Raw genomic sequence first — 8733 nt, 5'->3', positions numbered from 1 at the left:
TTGATAAATGTTGTATATTGCTGGAAATACAACTCTTGTCTGTTTAAGAGTGATCAATATCTTTTTGAAAAAAATAGATCAAATAATAATATTAAAATATTTTAAATGAGAAAATACAACTTTATAATGGAACTTGAAGTTTCATGCCATTCGGCAATCATCAGCCATATTATTCAAATATAAAATAAAAACCGTTATAAAAAATACAAATTTAGTGTTGCAACGGCATCTGACGTCAATGAACATATTTAAAAGAACATATTAAATTGAACATAATTAAAAGATACCAATGTTATAATCCATCTACAAAAAGGTGTAACCTTTGCATCAGTGAAAAATATTTTATTATGAATTTTGATAGTGGTTTACTACTTAATAAAAAAAGTGAATTTGTTTCTGCTTGTAGACATAGGAAAAAATTTTTACTTTCTAACTTTGATACCGGCGATTAGCAAATATCGGATCACGTACACTTGACGTCAGATGCCGTTGCAACGCTAAATTTGTATTTTTTATAACGGTTTTTATTTTATGTTTGAATAATATGGCTGATGATTGCCGAATGGCATGAAACTTCAAGTTCCATTATAAAGTTGTATTTTCTCATTTAAAATATTTTAATATTATTATTTGATCTGTTTTTTTCAAAAAGATATTGATCACTCTTAAACAGACAAGAGTTGTATTTCCAGCAATATACAACATTTATCAATAAATATATATATATATATATATATATATATATATATATATATATATATATATATATATATATATATATATATATATATACATATATATATATGTATATATATATACAAATATATATATATTTATATATATATATATATATATATGTATATACATATAAATGTATATATATATATATATATATATATATATATATATATATATACGCGCATGTATGCATATATAGGTATATGGAGTTGCATCAAAAGGTGGTCAATGTTTAAAAGAAGCAGTCAGACGTATGGTTTCCGCTCTATTTGAAAATGAGATTCTCAAAATGTTTAATTGGTCAGGACTAGGAGAGCTTAAAAAAAAACCATTTCGTGACTTGAAGTGCCGACTTGTTATTCAGAGTAAGAAGTCTTTTTTTTTTAGTATTATGTTTAGTAATGAGAAGTTTTTTTTGTTCAACTGTAAAGGACGATGTATATTTACAGGAGCATTAAGAAAAAATCCTCCAACCAAAGATGCATCCGAAAGTGATGTCCAAAAAGCCGTTGTTCACTATTTGGCAGGAGCTGCTGATCGTAGCGGTGGCAGAAAACAAAGAGCCATAAGAAAGTCTGTTGAGATATATTAATAGTTTTGAACATTGTTAAATACCAACCGTTGGGAGAATGGTTGCTATAATTGCAACCTACATAAATTATGTACACAGGTTGATTTTAAATTTTAGTTCTAAATTTTTCTTAAGGAATTTTGATGATGACACAAAAAATTTATTGATAATAAAAGAAAAGTTGTAAAATAAGTAGCCCTTACGTTTCTAAAGAAAATTTAATGTATATAGATCAAATTCTTTTGATTTTCTTATATCTGTCAATAATAATTTACTATTTTTATTAACGAGTTCTACTTTATAAGAATTATATTAATGGAGAAATCACCATTAAGTTAACACGCTTATTTTTTCGATTTGTAAACTTAAAACAAAATGAATATATTATTTTTTTCGATTTGTAAACTTAAAACAAAATGAATATATTTTTATATATTTCTATATTCATTTTTTTTTTAAGTTTACAAATCGAAAAAAAGGAGCGTGTTAACTTGATGGTATTTTCTCCATTCTAATAATCATTTTTTTCAATTTGTAAACTTAAAACAAAATGAATATATTCATTTTGTTTTAAGTTTACAAATCAAAAAAAGGAGCGTGTTAACTTAATGGTATTTTCTCCATTCTAATAATCAGAAACATTTTGTTGCCCGTTACTGATTCTGCTCTAGTGAATCTACTGTGGGCCTGCATTGGGCCTTAAATGATTTGCCAGTGGATGCCCGTTGAAACGCCAGCGCTTGCAATGGCTAGCCAGCCCGGGACCGTATTTAAGCCGATGTGCATGGTGGCACTGCGCCAGGTCTGGCAAGCCAGTCCTGGTCGTGTTCCGCAGCCAGAACTGGACCGTTGTCGGGCCACATGAACGTTGCTACTTGGGATGTGCTGCAACAGAGGTTTTTGATGATGAAGCACCATCAGCGTTTGCTGAGCTTAAGCGTTTCATTATAATATTAATATGTATTGTGGTTTATTCTCCTCCGGCTAGTTGCCATACAGAAACCACCATACCAAGGCACGCAAAGACATGTTCAGCCCCCCAAGAAGGAGGGTCATAACCGCTTTACGGCCGAGAGTAAAGTGAGTTTTGGAAGAACGAAGTTATCTTAGAGCAAAAGATAGAAGTAATCGTGTTAGAAAGATAACATAGAGAAAGCGGACAGGATTGCACATGATGTTAGATTGTGCAATAGGTAGAAAACAAGCCGAAATTAGGTTAACCTAATGACAGCAGTTACGTATTAATTGTAAACTAATTCGAGAATTAGTTTCTAATTAATACGTCACTTATAATATTAATAATTAAGGTATTGTAGTTTATTCTCCTCGGGCATTTGCCCTGCAGAGGTATTAATAAGTGTTACAGTAGTTAAAAAATAAAAATACAAGGTGTTCTACTGTTCCACTATTAAAATACATAAAGACAGACTCCTAGGGGGCTCACGTTTAAGAAAATAAAAAACCCACTATATAAAAAAATAAAAAATCGAAAGCGAAAACGAAAAAACGAAAAAAATTAGAATTCGAAGAAAATAAAACGAAAAAGCGAAAAAGAAAATTTAAAAAAAAAAAGATTTCACTAAAAAATATATCTGGGCATTTTAATTTACAAGAACTTTCTAGATTAAAATTATTTTCTCCGCTCCAGATATTTTTGCATTCTTGTAGAAAAGAAATCTTTTCATTAATAATAATAGAAATTTGGAATTCGTCTGACAAAGTTCTTTTAATTTTGCCTTGGAATTCCAGCATGAGCGTCCTTCTGGGGTAAATTTTTTTGTCGTGGAACGACCTCATTCTATTGCAATATATTATGTATAATAGTTTGTTAGTTATTAGTTTTCCAATATAAAATTTATTTATAAAAGTTGATGAAAAGAAAAGTAGTGATTTGAAAGTGTTTTTAAGAGGTATTAGGTATGGGTATATTTTGTTAATGAGGGCTAAAGTGTATTTTACTAAGGGTTGAACTTTTTCACACTTAAACATCATGTGTTGTATGTTTTCTGATTCTTTCATACATTGTGGGCAGAGATCGTCTGTTATATGGCCTCTTTTTTTAAACAGTGTATTGGTGGGTAGTGTAAAATGTATTAGTTTATACTTTATTTCATCGGCTTTGTTGTTGCTTTCATTTTTGTGTATGGATATAAACAAATGGGCCCATTCTTTTGTTGAGATTTTATTCATACTGTTGAAAATGTCCTTCCATCTGTAAAACTTATTGGGTGTACTTTTATCGTTGTCATTTAGGGAAGTGTTGTAAATTGCTTTAGGAGTTAAGTCAAGGAATCGTATTCGACGGTTGTTTTTGGTGCTTATGCACAACGACGTTTTGTTGTAGTCGCAGCTTTGACTTTGGATGTTTATCATGTTTTTCCATTGGGGTGGTAATGAATTTATTATGGTTGTTAAGAGGCGTTGTTTTATACCAATAACTTGGCTTTCCAGAAAGCCCTGGACAAATACTTTTGATATGTCCCCTAGCATGATTATGTTATTATTTATGGATTCTTGAGTTGGTTTCATAGTTTGGTTTTTGTTGCGTATGTATGGGTTAAAAAATATTGGTTGCATTAGCACTTCTTCGATGGTGAGATTCTTATGGTTATTGTGTTTTAAGTAGAATTTATTCCAACTTTTCATTGTTTGTTGGTAATACGGAGGTAGAGTTTTTAAAGAATCATATGAGTGTGATGTGAGAAAGACAAGGTCTCCTTGATTCGCGTTTCGGTATTGATTAAGTATGTAGGAAGCTGAGTCGTTCCAGGCGCCGTTTTTGTTTTTGTTATACAACTTTGAGATCCAGCTCAGCTGTAAAGATTCGAGTTTTTTCTTGACGTCGACTATATTTAAACCTCCCTGGTCTATCGGAAGTTTTGATGTTTGCTTAGGGGTTTTTACGGTGCTGTTATTCCATAGAATAATTTTAGTAATGTTATTCCATAGTAATGTTATTCCATAGAATTTTAGTAATGTTTGTTGTGTGCTAATTAATTGCTTAATGTTTTGCTAATTAATTTATTATTTATTAATGAATTATTATTAATTTATTATTTATTAATGCTAGTTAATGCTAATTAATTTGCTAATTAATGCTTAATGTTGTTGTGTGCTAATTAATTGCTTAATGTTTAGTAATGCTGTTATTCCATAGAATAATTTTAGTAACGTTATTCCATAGTATTGTTATTCCATAGAACTTAGTAATGTTATTCCATAGAATAATATTAATAATTAATCGCTTTTACGATATTTTATTAGCAGGGCAAAATAGTAGTAAGTTTCATGGTGTAAAACAGTAATATTAGTGTACTTGTGGTGACAGTATATTTATACCATATTTTTTTTTTTTTTTTTTAGATTATTCACCTCCCCAAGGCCCGAGGGGGGCCACTATAGTCGAGGAGGCTACTCATTTTTTTTTTGTGTTTTTTGTGTTTTTTGTGTTTGTTTTTTTTTAATTTTTTTTTTTAATTTTTTAGTTATATGTGGAAACAATATTTTATTTTGTTCGCTAATATTTTCATTTTATTTCTTCTTTTTTTATGTTTAAATAATCTGTTTAAATAATTTAAATAATATGCTGGTAATCCAGATTTAGGCAAATCATGCTACTAAACTCCTACTTAGAGTAAAACGCGCTGTAATTTGGACATTAAACCCATGTGTAGGGTAAAAGAAACATTTTATATAATTTACATCAAAATTAACAGTTTTAACTGTTTCATACATTTAAACAAGAAAATAAGTCAAAATGCATTTATATGCATTTTGACTTATTTTCTTTTATATTTAAGTTATTTTCTTTCATATTATAATTAAGTTGGTTTAATTGATCCACTTTGGGGTTTCTAGGTCTATAAAAAACCTGTGGCTTCTAGTGTTAAACATATTGAAAAATCTTAACTGGAGAATAACTGACGTCAATAAAAATCAAAAAAATAAAGTTTTTTGAACTTTTGAATGAATGATCTTGTCATTAATATTAATTAATGACGTCATTAATATTAATTAATGACGCTTGTTAATGACGACACGTTTTCACGCATTAAAAAAATCGATCAACTTAATTCATTTCCCACTGTTCCCCATTTGGACCGCCGGAATAAAAGTTGTGTCACTCAAACAAATTATGGTTTAATATAACACTTAAGACCATAGAAGTTGTTTTCAATTGTTTTTAAAATCAAAATTACCGTGGCACATAGCTTTTTTAAATTTTTTAAAGTGACTTTTTTAACTTTTTTTTAACAATATTTTTATGTTTTAATTTTTTTTTGTAAGTATTTCTTTTTTAAATAATGTAAAAGATTTAAATCTAATGATAAAAGTAAGAAAAAAATCATTTTGACTTTTAAACATTTAAAAAATTCAATATAAATTTAAATATATGACAACTACACTCATTTTTGAAGTTCATTATTTGCGTCATTTTTAAATAACTGGATACACGCCACTTTGTACAAAGTGCTCTGAAAAAAGGTTTCGTTTTACAAAATTTTCGTTAGAGAATTTACGTTTTATGTTTTTTAATCTAAAACTAAGATAATAAAGATCGAAAAAAAAGATTGAAAAATCTAATAGATCAAAGACTGAGAATGATATCTTACTTAAGCTACAAAGTTCTATTTTTTTTTATCTCTTATGTATTTTTTATTATTCTTTTTTTATAAATGACTTTTTCTGGAAACAGAAGTTTTTTTTATTTGACTGTTTTATGTTTTTTACTTAAGTATATATAATAAATTATACATATGATATATATTATAAGCAATGCATGACTATCTTTATATATCCTTAGTTTTATATAAAATGCTATCCTTATTTGATTAAAAGTAAATCTTTAGATATAAAAAACTATCTACTTCATATATTTATAATAATCTCAACTCCATCAGTGTGTCTACAACGAGTTTGTTGTTGTTGTTGGGAGCAATTTGGAATAAATTCAAAATTTCTACATTATGTAAACAACACAGTGGAAGAGTTGATGAAATTAATGTGTTTTATAGATATTCAAAACTAATAGAAGATTTTCCAAAAAATATATGTTCAAGTTGTTGTAGAAATCTGTATTTGCTCAAGACTGGAAAAAATCCAAGAATGGCTTAGGGAGAAAAGATATCTTAAAGTAAAGATAATATTTATTCAATTCTTTTTTTTTTTAAATAAAATTGTGCAATGGAGGTATATTTGTAATACCTGATCTTAGAATTTTTATTCTGCTTCCATTTTTTCAAACTTAGTTTATATTTATGGCAAAGTTTTTTGGAATAATATTAGTTTTTAAGATATATTGGTACATCAAATTAGTTCAACGAGTTAATTTTGAACTTATATGTTTTAACGAATACGTTAATATTTACATAAATTATATTTTCAAGATTGATTGGACGAAAAGACTGGCATGATGAATGTTTAAAATAAATCTGAACTAGAAACCGAAATTAAAACTAAAAGTATTTTATGTTGAGACTGTTTTTCTAGCATTGGAGCAGGGTATTTCACCAGTGTGGGAAAGAAACTGCTGTTTTCAATCTAATAAGTTTAACTTTTGATCTTGGTTATCTTCAAGCTGAACAAGTTACAGCAGGAATACTTAAGAGAAAAATGGAAACTGACAAAATAGCATATGGATCCAACTTTTAAATATCAACAAGAGGAAAACCACTAACGGTAAAGGTTGGCACACCTAAAAACAAAACTGCTAGGCGATCTATCAGACAATTATCTGTTCAAATATTACAAGAATTGCAAATTGTTTTAGAACTCTCACTAAATAAAACAAAAGATATAATAACAGTTCTCAGAAAAAGATATGATAGCAGTTCTAAGAAAAGATATGGATAAAAGATCATCCATTGAATTAAATATCTTTGAAAAGCTAAATGAAATTTGAAGAATCTATCTCAAAATTTTATGAAGTTAAAAAGGTAAGGGAGTATACAAGTATTGATTAATAACAAAATACCAAAGAAAAATATTTCTTTAAAACAACATATGTTATTTAGATTGATTTCTCCCAGCAAGCACATAACGTTATTTCAACGATAATAATGATCTAAATTTCAACGTTATTTTGTTAAGTTAACGTTAGTTAAACGTTGAAGTTTTCAATGTTAGTTCAACGTTTATTTTTAACTAAAAATAAACGTTAAAAATAAACGTTGAATTAACGTTGAAAATAAATGTTGAAATTACATTGAAATAACATTGAAATTTAGTAAATGTACTAATAATTCGGTATTAAAATAAAATTTAATATTTCACATATACTTGTGCATGGGAATGTTCTTTGAAAACTTTTAATAAAAGTATTAATGTAATAAAAGTAAAAACATTAAAAGATTTTATGCTATAAAAATACGTGCAATTTTACAAAAATTTATAAGAACTTGTATTTATACACAAGTTTTTAAAAGTCTTTTTACATTGTGCAGTGCCGTAGCGAGGGGGAGGTGTTGGGGGCATAGGCCTCGAGCACCATTTTGCTAAGGGCAAAAAATTGGACAATTTTACTTTCAATATTTTAAGAAACTAGAAAAAATTTTTAAAAAATGGTTTGTGAAAGAAGTTTTGTTTGTCCATCCCAAAACGAAAATTTAACTGAAAAAGAAGATTCAACTGAAAAAAATCCATGTCAAATGCAGGCTTTAATGAATTTATCTCATCATGATATTAACGAAATTCAGTCTTCCTTGCCGTTATCAAATCAAAATCTAAACAAAACTAAGGTTTTCCAAATTTCATCTGATATAGACAAAGCACTGGTTGAGGAATTTTTTGTAAGTGATAAAAAAATATAACTTTCAATCATCAAATCCCAAAAAAGAAGGAAAAAAAGATATTCCAAACACAAGTTTTGAGCTAAAGGATCTTGCCACATGGCCACAAATAACTGATCAAGAAAAGTGCTTTTTAATTGAAAATGAACCTGAGCAGTAAACCAGAGAAACCTTTCCATCAGCTTCTTCTTCTAATACAAAAATAAGACATTTCAGTTCAAAGTGGTACAAAAAGATGTTTGCCAATGGCTAACTGGTGAAAAGGCAATGGTTGCTATATAGCAACTTAAAAGATGCAACATTATGTTTTTTTGTGTACTTTTTTCCTCAACAAAAGCTAATAAGTTGTCTGATACTTCTAAAGGATTTAGTGACTAGAAAAAGCTTAATCCCAAAAATCCTGAACATTAGAATAGTCATGAGCATAGAAAATGCTATGCAATTTGGAAGGAAATGGAACAAAATTTAAAAAAGCTGCAGTCATATTTTTCGCCACAAATTCAAAATGAAATATTTACACTTGTGGGAGAAGAAGTTAAAGGAAAAATCCTCTCACGGATTATAAATGCAAAATATTTTTCCTTGCTTTTTGACTGTACACCTGATGTTTCTCATAAAGAACAGCTGAGTGAAGTG

The 8733-nt window shown here is 28.3% G+C and overlaps 1 long non-coding RNA gene across 1 annotated transcript; it reads left to right on the top strand.

Moving 5' to 3' along the window:
• The first annotated feature begins 383 nt into the window (after window positions 1–383).
• Window positions 384–1502, top strand: LOC136079049 (uncharacterized). The gene is made up of 3 exons (XR_010637900.1): window positions 384–592; window positions 938–1103; window positions 1188–1502. It is a non-coding gene; the product is annotated as an uncharacterized LOC136079049 (long non-coding RNA).
• The last annotated feature ends 7231 nt before the right edge of the window (window positions 1503–8733 follow it).

This window comes from Hydra vulgaris, chromosome 04 (genome assembly GCF_038396675.1).
Source record: "Hydra vulgaris chromosome 04, alternate assembly HydraT2T_AEP".
In the NCBI taxonomy this organism is placed as follows: domain Eukaryota; kingdom Metazoa; phylum Cnidaria; class Hydrozoa; order Anthoathecata; family Hydridae; genus Hydra; species Hydra vulgaris.
The sequence above is the reverse complement of the archived record's forward strand: the minus strand, read 5'-3'. Positions and strand labels throughout refer to the sequence as shown.